Raw genomic sequence first — 13,796 nt, 5'->3', positions numbered from 1 at the left:
TACCCCCCAAAAATAAGAATCTGCCTGCTTTTCCACTCTTCTGTCATTCTCTGGAGAAAGTCAATTCAGGGCTTTAGTCTTCTGCATTTGAAAGAGTGTTTCAATCCAAAAACCCCTCTGATGGCTTTCTAGCCTGCCTGCAGGACTCCTACAGCTGCGCATATGATTGTTTGAGGCCTCCTGACCGAAGGAGGCACAGGAAGCTTAAAATATCCTAGGAATGTAGGGGCTTCCGAGGAGTCAAAATCATTAGAATAGGACTGATTAAAGGTTTCATTTGCTGAGCCAATACTTGCTGCCGAATTTTCATATCCTTTATTTTTAGATATAGTTGGTATATAGAAAAACTGGTAGTAGACCTGGTATTAGCAACATTAGATCTTTGAGTTAAGTACTTTCTTTGTTATAACCCACTGCACCTTTGTTCTATGGGAATGTAACTTTAGTATTTTGAGGGTGATGCAGATTAAACAAAAAACTCTTCTAGGGAAAAGGAGTATTCTGGTGGATGGACAATTATCCAGGAAGAGAGCCATAAAAATGTTAACAGGCCTCTTGGCCAGAAGATAATGTAAACCACCTGAGACCTTTTGTATACGGGAGGGTATGCAAAAAGAAAGCCTTGTCTCAATGAGGGTCAGGACTGCTGCCCCTGCATAACTCTGCATATTCCATTATTTCTTTATGTACAACTTGGGGTATATAAGCTAATTTTGAAAGTGGAGTTTTTGGAGTCTTGCACCAATGCTGGGCTCCCCCATGTAGTTCTTTTCTCCCTTTTTCGGCTGAATTCCCATCTCGGCGTGGAGGCTCACCATGTTTACTTACTTGTCCCGGCTTCTAAGATCCGTAAGAGAGAGAGCCCAAGGCGGGGCACTCTCTGATATTCAAACGGACGCTGGTGGCTTCACGTAGATGGTGCAAGTTCCTTGTCTGGAACTTTATTGGCTTTCCACGTATACCAAGTTATTCAGCCTCTTTTCTCCACTTAATTTTCCTACTACACTAATTCTTCCTAATCTAATTTTATACTAATAAATAAATTTTCCCCTCACCTATCCGTCTCCCCTTCGAATCACCCTGGATCCACCGGGGCTGGACCCCAGCAACCACCCTTATGGCAGAAAGCGAAGAAGAACTAAATAGCCTCTTGATGAAAGTGAAAGAGGAGTGGAAAAGTTGGCTTAAAACTCAACATTCAGAAAACTAGGATCATGGCATCTGGTCTCATCACTTCATGGCAAATAGATGGGGAAACAATGGAAATAGTGAGAGACTTTGGGGGGGGCCTCCAAAATCACTGCAGATGGTGACTGTACCCAAGAAATTAAAAGACGCTTGCTCCTTGGAAGAAAAGTTATGACCAACTTAGACAGCATATTAAAAAGCAGAGATGGAATTAGAAGATGGCGGAGGAATAGGATGGGGAGACCACTTTCTCCCCCACAAATTCATCAAAAGAACATTTAAACCCTGAGTAAATTCCACAAAACAACTTCTGAATGCTGGCAGAGGACATCAGGCACCCAGAAAAGCAGCTCATTGTCTTCGAAAAGAGTACAGCTACCACCAGTAAAGTAGGCACACAGTAAATATTTATATGAATGAATGAAGCTCATCATTCTGCTTATGGCTCAGAGTAGACAGAACGTCTTGAAAGTTCCTGCCTTCCAGCAACTTTGAATGATTTCTAATTAGAAATTATTTTATCACTATCCTATGTTCTTCACTGAAAGTTCTCAAATGTTTCTAAAAACAAAGTATAAATTATCATCTAGCAATCCTTGTTATTCTTATTTGAAAAGATAATTTCTACATAGTTGAACTTTGTAGTATTTATGATAAATTAAATGTACAATCAGTGGCAAAAAAATTTTTGAGAGTTCAGGGCTATGTAACAAAATGAGTATTCATATAATCTATAACATGGTTTAAAACTTCATAAATATATATTTCCCAAAAAGCTTGAACTGTACAAGCAAAAAAATGATTCTTTTAAAAACTTATAAATATGTATAGCCACATAAAAATTTACAAATCTGTGTAATATATAAGAACTGCTTAAATAATCCACAGTATTTACTGGAGAGCTCAGAACAGCACAACAGCAGAATAACTCAGTAACACTACCATACTACTATGAGACAGGATACAGGGCCAGTGCTGAACAAATCAAATATTCTAAGACTAGACTAAGAAAATCAAATAGTCCCAAAAATGTATTAAAGGATAGTGAAGGGAATTAGTGGATCTAAAGGTTGACATACAAACATAGTAGCTAACGCTTTTATGTCATCTTACAAAGATATAAAACCAAAAGACCCAATGCAGCCCTCCATAGTATAGTTCCTTTGTATTCTCCAGTTTTAAAATGACATATTAATAACTACTTGGATGGAAAGGCATGATATTATCTTGTTCATGTTCAGCAAAATAATGAGAATGGTAGTAATAATTACAATAATTCCTGAGTTCTTCAAATCAAACACTGATACAGAGTGCCAAGTTTAGTGCAATGTAAGTAAAATACTTTTAAAAATTAACTGAAGCTACATTTGGAAAACTCAGCAGTGGCCACGGGACTGGAAAAGGTCAGTTTTCATTCCAATCCCAAAGAAAGGAAATGCCAAAGAATGCTCAAACTACCACACAATTGCATTCATCTCACACGTTAGTAAAGTAATGCTCAAAATTCTCCAAGCCAGACTTCAGCAATACGTGAACCATGAACTTCCAGATGTTCAAGCTGGTTTTAGAAAAGGCAAAGGAACCAGAGATCAAATTGCCAACATTTGCTGGATCATGGAAAAAGCAAGAGAGTTCCAGAGAAACGTCTATTTCTGCTTTATTGACTATGCCAAAGCCTTTGACTGTGTGGATCACAATAAACTGTGGAAAATTCTGAAAGAGATGGGAATACCAGACCACCTGACCTGCCTCTTGAGAAACCTATATGCAGGTCAGGAAGCAACAGTTAGAACTGGACATGGAACAACAGACTGGTTCCAAATAGGAAAAGGAGTACGTCAAGGCTGTATATTGTCACCCTGCTTATTTAACTTATATGCAGTGTACATCATGAGAAATGCTGGGCTGGAAGAAGCAGAAGCTGGAATCAAGATTGCCGGGAGAAATATCGATAACCTCAGATATGCAGATGATGCCACCCTTAGGCCAAAAAGTGAAGAAGAACTAAACAGCTTCAATGAAAGTAAAAGAGGAGACTGAAAAAGTTGGCTTAAAGATCAGCATTCAGAAAACGAAGATCATGGCATCAGGTCCCATCACTTCACGGGAAATAGATGGGGAAACAGTGGAAACAATGGCTGACTTTACTTTTCTGGGTTCCAAAATCACTACAGATGGTAATTGCAGCCATGAAATTAAAGGACGCTTACTGCGTGGAAGGAAAGTTATAACCAACCTAGATAGCATATTCAAAAGAAGAGACATTACTTTGCAAACAAAGGTCCATCTAGTCAAGGCTATGTTTTTTCCAGTGGTCATATATAGATGTGAGAGTTGGACTATAAAAAAACTGAGCCAAAGAATTGATGCTTTTGAACTGTGGTGTTGGAGAAGACTCTTGAGAGTCCCTTGGACTGCAAGGAGATACAACCAGTCCATCTCCTAAAGGAGATCAGTCCTGGGTGTTCATTGGAAGGACTGATGTTGAAGCTGAAACTCCAATACTTTGGCCACCTGATATGAAGAGCTGACTCATTTGAAAAGACCCTGATGCTGGGAAAGATTGAGGGCAGGAGAAGAAAGGGACAACAGAGGATGAGATGGTTGGATGGCATTACCAACTTGATGGACATGAGTTTGGGTGAACTCTGGGAGTTGGTGATGGACAGGGAGGCCTGGCGTGCTGTGATTCATGGAGTCGCAAAGAGTCGGACACGACTGAGCGACTGAACTAAACTGAAGTTACACTTTTAAAAGCACCAAAAATGACATTCCTAAGAAATATAACTCCAGAGGGAAATAGTTGTATTTTTGTTTGCAAATATTAGCCACAATTAAAACTATACTTTTGGATTATAGTTAAGAATTTTGCCTACTATTTTAAGCCCATTTGTCTTGAGGTTCTTTCAATGCTATCTAGTTGATCCAATTAATGTTAAGCTAATAGAGTTTTTCCTGGTATGTTTTGGTAAAGATGCTGAAACTTTAGCCATTTGAATTTGCTCAGTGTGTTCTTCACTTGATTAAAGTATAGAAAACAAACAAAACCAAAAAAAAAAGCAGAGATGTTATTTTGCCAGCGAAGGTCCATCTAGTGAAAGATATGGTTTTTCCAGTAGTCATGTATGGATCTGAGAGTTGGACTATAACAAAAGCTGAGCACCAAAGAATTATGCTTTTGAAGTGTGGTGTTGGAGAAGACTCTTGAGAGTCTCTTGGACGGCAATGAGATCCAACCAGTCCATCCTAAAGGAAATCAGTCCTAAATATTCATTGGAAGGACTGATGTTGAAGCTGAAACTCCAATACTTTTGCCACCTGATGTGAAGAACTGACTCATTAAAAAAGACCCTGATGCTGGGAAAGATTGAAGGCAGGAGGAGAAGGGGACAACAGAAGATGAGATTGTTGGATGGCATCACCGACTCAATGGACATGAGTTTGAGTAAGCTCCAGGAGTTGGTGATGGACAGGGAGGCCTGGCGTGCTGCAGTCCATGGGGATGCAAAGAGTCTGACACCTCAGCCACCGAGCAGAGCTGAACAGCACTCCTGGAAGAGTAATCCTATCCACCTGACCTGCATTGCCTTGGATAGTTGGTAGGGGGCAGCAACAGACCACAAATTATGGTTAGTTTAACCAATCAGGGCATTGGAAGTGTTCTTTTTAATGTTATTATTTCATTATTTTTTTCTGAATAAAACAGTATAGCTGCAAAGCAACTAGACAATAAAAATAAATAAGCAGGATGAAACTAGTTTATAGACTCTAAGTTACCTAGTCTTTATGCTATAATCTTTCAACAGCAATTTCTTTTTCAAAATTCTAGGCTTTATTACCATACTTGGCTTGTTTTTTTTGTTTTTTTTGTTTTTGTTTTTGCTTACAATCTTTATTTCTCCTCTTTGTAAGCACTGAAAATTTTAATTCTTCTTTATGGAGCAGGAGAGAGATGGCGTATTTGAACTTTCATTCTGCTTAAACTTTGATCTGCTCCTATTGTGAAGATTTTGCCCCTATACATCACATTTGGTAAAGTTCAGTTATGAAGAAAAATAACTCTTCTAGATAGTTAAAACAGAAATAGATTTAATATTGGGTATTAAATAGCTATGGGCTTCCCTGATGGTTCAGCAGTAAAGAATCTGCCTGTGATGCAGGAGACACAGGTTTGCCCCTTGTGTCAGGAGGATCTCCTGGAGGAGAAAATGGCAACCCACTCCGGTATTCTTGCCCGAAAAATCCCATGGACAGAGGAGGCTGATGGGCTACAGTCCATGGGGTCACAAAAGAGTCAGACACAACTTAGCGACTAAACAACAACAATTAAGTAGCTTATGGGATCGTTGTGAGGACTACTGAGAGAATCTTTGAATCAGTGGTTCTCAACCCTAGCTTTGTGTCCCAAGCATCTGGGTTGTTTTTAGGAATGTAGATTCTGGAATCCGTGGCAGACATATTGAATGAAAACCTCAGGAAGTGAAGTCACTCAGTCATGTCCAACTCTTTGTGACCCCGTGGACTGTAGCCTACCAGGTTCCTCTGTCCATGGGATTTTTCCAGGCAAGAGTACTGGAGTGGGTTGCTATTTCCTTCTCCAGGAGATATTCCCCACCTAGGGATGAAAACCTCAGGGCATGTGTAGAATTACTGAGGTCCCCTGGTGATTCTAATGTGTAACCAGGGTTGAGAACCACTTTGAGTCTGATGGTTTAGGATCTACTCCCCAGCAGAACTGGACCACCGTGGCGGGGTGCGGGGGGTGTGTGGTGGTGGTTGTGGGAGTGGGGGGGTGGGCAAATGATTCTTCTGCAGTCAGAAACCATGTACTGAATTGAGAAATTGCTGGCTCTAAAATTGTCTTTCCTGCCACCGTTAGGAAGCTGCCATGTTCTGCCACACCCAAGAAACTGCTACTCCAGAACTTGGTACATGATACTAAACAGTCAAATGGATGTCCTGCACCCTCAGTGCCAAGACGCTTCACTTATGGTGACCTTAGTTAATGACACAGAAAAACTAACTTCCTCCATTGTGCTTATCACAGAACCAGCAGCAGAGGGCCTCAGTCTCTCTCACGCCCACCTCCATATCTAGTATGGTCTGATCCTCTATCATAGAAAGTACCCTAATTGCAAGGATGTAACATTAAACTGTCCAACTTTAGAGAAGAGGAAAGCAAGCTAGAGATTGGGATGGATGTTGTATACACATCCTGTGATCTAGCAAAAGCATCATGAAATAGACGATCTGTTTTAAATACTGGAAAAGGCTTGACGTCACACTAGACCAGATCTGATAGTAAATGTAATTTATACCTCTCAGGGAATAAACTTACCTGTGTGCACGTGTGTGTGTGTGTGTGTGTGTGCTCTAAGAAGGAATCTGAAGGGAAACGTACATGCGTGCGTGTGTGTGCGTGCACATGCACGCACCTTCTAAAGAGGAATCTTAAGGGATGTCTTCCCCAGATAGGCTTCTTGCTTCCATAGGAAAACCTGAGTTTGGCTCAGGTCTGTAAGTCTGTGCCTGGGAGATATTAGGAGGGGAAGGGTCTGTGTTGCCTAATTTTTTGAATTAGTGTCTTTTCCTTTCTCCTCTTCCTTGTCTTTGATGCTATAGCAAAGCCTAGGCACATTCTGTTTAAAACTTGCCTTTGCTATTTGTTGCCTCTGCAATGTGTCCAAGCAGCAGTATCTCTGATTAGTCCCCTCTTTAGCTAATCTTAACTTTATCCTTCCATTACTTGGGACCTCTAGATGCATATCTCATGTTTTCTAAAGCGCACAGTGCTAAGCAAAATGATACTTTTCTATAGTTTCCTCGCTTCTCCAATATGTTTTGCATTTTATATAACTTCTTCTAGAAATAAATGGTTTCTGTAATATAGTCTTTTAATTAATCGAGGTATGATTATATATTTAATTATCTATTTGTGCTTCTTTATCCAGTTAAGAAGGGCTTCCCTGGTGGCTCAGTTGATAAAGAATGCCTGCAATGTGGGAGATATGGGTTTAACACCTGGGTCGTGAAAATTCCCTGAAGTAGGAAATGGCAACCCACTCTAGTATTCTTGCCTGGAGAATTCCATGGACAGAGGAGCCTGGTGGGCTACAGTCCATGGGGTCACAAAGAGTAAGACATGACTGAGTGACTAACACATCCAGTTAAGATCTGCTTTAATGCTTTGAAAATCAACTGTTTAATCCTTAGTGTGAGCATGACTTACACGCTCATCAAAAATTTAAATCATGTCCCATACGCTGAAATACTTAAAAATATTTTAAAGTCAATCATGCTATTTATGCACTACAGTGAGAAATTATTTTGAAATGTTAATTATGTATATAACAAGATATTAAAATGAACTTTTAAAGCGTTAACTTTTTATTTTAGGACAGTTTTAAATTTCTAAAAGTATTATGAAGCTAGTACAGAGAGTTCCCCTAATACCCTACACACAGTTTCCCATTATTAATGTCATACATTAGGGTGGTACATTTTTTTGGTCATAGTTAATGAAGCAATACTGATGCCTTCCTATTAACTGAAAGTTCATCCTTTATTCAGATTTCCTCAGTTTTTACCTAAAGTCCATTCTTCTGTTCCAGAACCCCATCCAGAATACACATTTAGTCATCATGTCTCCTGAGGCTCCTGTTATTGTTCCTCAGGACAGCTTTGTTCTTCTTGACCTTGACAGTTTTGAGGATTATTTGTCACATATTTTGCAGAATGAAAACGGATCCTTACCTTTTAAATTTTATTTTAAAACTTTACATAAACATTTCAAACATTAAAAAATTAGAGAATAGTATAATAAATCCCCATGTACCCCTGACACAACTTCAATAACTAGTACCAATTTACTAAGCTCATTCTATCTACTGTATCCTACCCTCAACCCTGAGGGTTTTAAAGCAAGTCCCAAATACAGTTTCATAGATACCTCTAACATTTACATACCTCTAACATATAAGGCCGTTACAAAAAAGTATACCCACAACAAAGTTAAAAATAATTCTGTAGTATTTAACAGTCAGCTTGTGCTCAAATTTCACCCCATGGTCTCACAAATGGTCTCTTAAACTTATAAATTCAAATGAGGATCCAAAGTTTATACTGAATTCTGTTGATCTGAAAAAAAAGATTTTCATCTCAGTTTTATCTGAGACCTGAGACTTCAAACAAAACAAGTTACACCCACTTTGAAAGTGAAGTCACGTCCAGCTCTTTGCGACCCCATGTACTGTAGCCTACCAGGCTGCTCTGTCCATGGGATTTTCCAGGCAATAGTACTGGAGTGGATTGCCATTTCCTTCTCCAGGGGATCTTCCCAATCCAGGGATCGAACCCGGGTCTCCCACATTATAGGCAGACGCTTAACTGTCTGAGCCACCAGGGAAGTCCCACTTTATGAGGTGGAGTTGGTGATGGACAGGGAGGCCTGGCGTGCTGCGATTCATGGGGTCACAAAGAGTCGGACACGACTGAGCGACTAAACTGAACTGAACTGAAACTACCTCTGTTGTCCAAAAGGAGTGTTTAAAACTGATTTTTAAGGTCCTGAGCCCAGTACCCTTCTCAGGCTCAAGAGAATTTCTTTGAGAAAAGTTTCAGGGAAGCTATGGTTTTTCCCTCTTTGCCCCTCTCCCACCATGGGAGAGAGAAATGGGGTGTTTTCCCTTCACTGCATGCCTAGTGAGAAGGTCTTTAAAAGAACCACCCTGAGAGCTTGGCCTTTACTCCTTGAGGCTAGAAAGGACTGGCCAGACTTACAGAAAGTAAAAAGGCCAGGCTATGACCTGAATAATGCCTGCCAAGTGAAGCAAAAAGAGATGGTTGAATTCAGATCAAACTGTGACTTCTATCAATAGTAGGACAGAGATATCAGTTCAGTTCAGATGTTCAGTTGTGTCCGACTCTTTGCAAGCCCATGGACAGTAGCATGCCAGGCTTCCCTGTCCATCACCAACTCCTGGAGCTTACTGAAGCTCATATTCATTGAGTCGGTGATGGCATCCAACCATCTTATCCTCTGTCATCCCCTTCCCCTCCTACCTTCAATCTTTCCTGGTATCAGGGTCTTTTCCAATGAGTCAGTTCTTCACATCAGGTGGCCAAAGTATTGGATTCAGCTTCAGCATCAGTCCTTCCAATGAATATTCAAGACCGGTTTCTTTTAGGATGGACTGGTTGTATCTCCTTGCAGTCCAAGGAACTCTTAAGAGTCTTTTGAACACCACAGTTCAAAAGCATCAATTCTTCAGCCAACTCTCACAGTAGGGCAGAGATATGAGTCCTCATAATTAGATGTGATGGGAAGGAAGGGTCTGGTCTTGTGATCATTTTTAAAGAAATCCTTCCCATGCAGCCTTCTACCTGGGGGCTAGTCTATCTCATAGGAAAGAGGATAGAGGTGCAGCATTCAATACAGAGCTAGGATAGGGGTGTGACTGACTAACTAAAGTGCAGGTACGGTCTATCAAGGGAACAAAACTCAGGAATTTCTCATGAAGAAAAGCTTTACCAGAGTCGCCCTACCAGAAAGGAGCTGCAAAAGAATTAATCACTTTTGAATATTTACTATTCATGGGGAGCCCCAAGTACCAACACCTATCAACCACGCCTGAGTCTCCTATCCCTGCACAAGCAGGGAGCAGAAAGCAGCTTTAAGGCAAAATGAATTTAACTCCTCAGTTTTGAATATCAAATTGGACTATGATAGAAATGATCAAGTGATATAGACCATCACCAAGAAAAAGAAATGCAAAAAGGCATTTAGTTGTCTGAGGAGGCCTTACAAATAGCTGAGAAAAGAAGAGAAGCTAAAGGCAAAGGAGAAACGGAAAGATACACCCATCTGAATGCAGAGTTCCAAAGAATAGCAAGGAGAGATAAGAAAGCCTTCCTTAGTGATCAATGCAAAGAAATAGAGGAAAACAATAGAATAGGAAAGACTAGAGATTTCTTCAAGAAAATTAGAGATACCAAGGGAACATTTCATGCAAAGATGGGTTCCATGAGGGAATCCTTCAAGAAGTTGAAGTTGAATGGTTCTATGAAGACCTGAGACCTTTTAGAACTAACACCCAAAAAAGATGTCCTTTTCATTATATGGGACTGGAATGCAAAAGTAGGAAGTCAAGAAACACCTGGAATAACAGGCAAATTTGGCGTTGGAATACAGAATGAAGTAGGGCAAAGGCTAATAGAGTTTTGCCAAGAGAACACACTGGTCATAGCAAACACCTCTTCCAACAACACAAGAGACTCTACACATGGACATTATCAGATGGCCAACATTGAAATCAGATTGATTATATTCTTTGCAGCCAAAATGAAGAAGCTCTATACAGGCAGCAAAAAAAAGACCAGGAGCTGACTCTGGCTCAGATCATGAACTCCTTATTGCCAAATTCAGACTTAAACAAAGTAGGGAAAACCACTAGACCATTCAGGTATGACCTAAATCAAATTCCTTATGATTATACAGCTGAAGTGACAAATAGATATAAGGGATTAGATCTGATAGACAGAGTGCCTGAATAACTATGGATGGAGGTTCAGGACATTGTTCAGGAGACAGGGAGCAAGACCATCCCCAAGAAAAAGAAATGCAAAAAGTCAAAATGGTTGTCTGAGGAGGCCTTACAATAGCTGTGAAAAGAAGAGAAATGAAAGGCAAAGGAGAAAAGGAAAGATATACCCATCTGAATGCAGAGTTCCAAAGAAAAGCAAGGAGAGATAAGAAAGCCTAACTCAGTGATCAATGTTAAGAAATAGAGGAAACGAATAGAATGAGAAAGACTAGAGATCTCTTCAAGAAAATTGGAGATATGAAGCTGAAGTTGAACGGTTTTATGAAGACCTACAAGACCTTTTAGAACTAACACACAAAAAAGATATCCTTTTCATTACAGGGGACTGGAATGCAAAAGTAGGAAGTCAAGAAACACCTGGAGTAACAGGCAAATTTGGCCTTGGAATGCGGAATGAAGAAGGGCAAAGACTAACAGAATTTTGCCAAGAAACTGCACTGGTCATAGCAAACACCCTCTTCCAACAACACAAGAGAAGACTCTACACATGGACATCACCAGATGGTCAATACCGAAATCAGATTCATTATATTCTTTGCAGCCAAAGATGGAGAAGCTCTAAACAGTCAACAAAAACAAGACCAGGAGCTGACTGTGGCTTACATCATGAACTCCGTATTGCCAAATTCAGACTTAAATTGAAGAAAGTAGGGAAAACCGCTAGACCATTCAGGTATGACCTCAATCAAATCCCTTATGATTATTCAGTGGAAGTCAGAAGTAGATTTAAGGGCCTAGATCTGATAGATAGAGTGCCTGATGAACTATGGAATGAGGTTCGTGGCATTGTACAGGAGACAGGGATCAAGACCATCCCCATGGAAAAGAAATACAAAAAAGCAAAATGGCTGTCTGGGGAGGCCTGACAAATAGCTGTGAAAAGAAGAGAGGCAAAAAGCAAGGGAGAAAAGGAAAGATATAAGTGTCTGAATGCAGAGTTCCAAAGAATAGCAAGAAGAGATGAGAAAGCCTTCTCAGCGATCAATGCAAAGAAATAGAGGAAAACAACAAAATGAGAAAGACTAGAGATCTCTTCAAGAAAATTAGAGATACCAAGGGAATATTTCATGCAAAGATGGGCTTGATAAAGGACAGAAATGGTATGGACCTAACAGAAGCAGAAGATATTAAAAAGAGGTGGCAAGAATACATGGAAGAACTGTACAAAAAAGATCTTCACAACCAAGATAATCATGATTATGTGATCACTAATCTAGAGCCAGACATCTTGGAAAGTGAAGTCAAGTGGCCCTAGAAAGCATCACTACGAACAAAGCTAGTGGAGGTGATGGAATTCCAGTTGAGCTATATCAAATCCTGAAAGATGATGCTGTGAAAGTCCTGCACTCAATATGCCAGCAAATTTGGAAAACTCAGCAGTGGCCATAGGACTGGAAAAGGTCAATTTTCATTCCAATCCCAAAGAAAGGCAAGGCCAAAGAATGCTCAAACTACTGCACAATTGCACTCATCTCACATGCTAGTAAAGTAATGCTCAAAATTCTCCAAGTCAGGTTTCAGCAATACGTGAACCATGAATTCCCTGATGTTCAAGCTGGTTTTAGAAAAGGCAGAGGAACCAGAGATAAAATTGCCAGCATCCAGCGGATCATCAAAAAAGCAAGAGAGTTCCAGAAAAACATCTATTTCTGCTTTATTGACTATACCAAAGCCTTTGACTGTGTGGATCACAATAAACTGTGGAAAATTCTGAAAGAGATGGGAATACCAGACCACCTGACCTGCCCCTTGAGAAACCTATATGCAGGTCAGGAAGCAACAGTTAGAACTGGACATGGAACAACAGACTGGTTCCAAATAGGAAAAGGAGTATGTCAAGGCTGTATATTGTCACCCTGCTTATTTAAATTATATGCAGAGTACATCATGAGAAACACTGGACTGGAAGAGACACAAGCTGTAATCAAGGTTGCCGGGAGAAATATCAATCACCTCAGATATGCAGATGACACCACCCTTATGGCAGAAAGTGAAGAGGAACTAAAAAGCCTCTTGATGAAAGTGAAAGAGGAGAGTGAAAAAGTTGGCTTAAAGCTCAACATTCAGGAAATGAAGATCATGGCATCTGGTCCCATTACTTCATGGGAAATAGATGGGGAAACAGTGGAAACAGTGTCAGACTTTATTTTGGGGCGCTCCAAAATCACTGCAGATGGTGATTGCAGCCATGAAATTAAAAGACACTTACTCCTTGGAAGGAAAGTTATGACCAAACTAGATAGTATATTCAAAAGCAGAAACATTACTTTGCCGACTAAGGTCCGTCTAGTCAAGGCTATGGTTTTTCCATTGGTCATGTATGGATGTGAGAGTTGGACTGTGAAGAAGGCAGAGCGCCGAAGAATTGATGCTTTTGAACTGTGGTGTTGGAGAAGACTCCTGAGAGTCCCTTGGACTGCAAGGTGATCCAACCAGTCCATTCTGAAGGAGATTAGCCCTGGGATTTCTTTTGAGGGAATGATGCTAAAGCTGAAACTCCAGTAATTTGGCCACCTCAAGAGATGAGTTGACTCATTGGAAAAGACTCTGATGCTGGGAGGGAGTGGGGGCAGGAGGAGAAGGGGACAACCGAGGATGAGATGCCTGGATGGCATCATGGACTCAATGGATGTGATTCTGAGTGAACTCCGGGAGATGGTGATGGACAGGGAGGCCTGGTGTGCTGCAATCATGGGGTTGCAGATTTGGACACAAATGAGCGACTAAACTGAAACTGAAACTGAAGGGAACATTTCATGCAAAGATGGGCACAATAAAGGAGAGGAATGGTATGAACCTAACAGAAGCAGAAGACATTAAGAAGTAGTGGCAAGAATACACAGAAGTACTATACAAAAAGATCTTCATGATCCAGTTAATTACGATGGTGTGATCACTCACCAGACATCCTGGAATGCCAGGTCAAGTGGGCTTTAGGAAGCATCACTATGAACAAAGCTAGTGGAGGTGATGGAATTCCAGTTGACCTATTTCCAATCTTAAAAG

Source organism: Ovis canadensis, chromosome 3, assembly GCF_042477335.2.
Source record: "Ovis canadensis isolate MfBH-ARS-UI-01 breed Bighorn chromosome 3, ARS-UI_OviCan_v2, whole genome shotgun sequence".
NCBI lineage: Eukaryota > Metazoa > Chordata > Mammalia > Artiodactyla > Bovidae > Ovis > Ovis canadensis.
Note: the sequence above shows the minus strand (reverse complement) of the source record.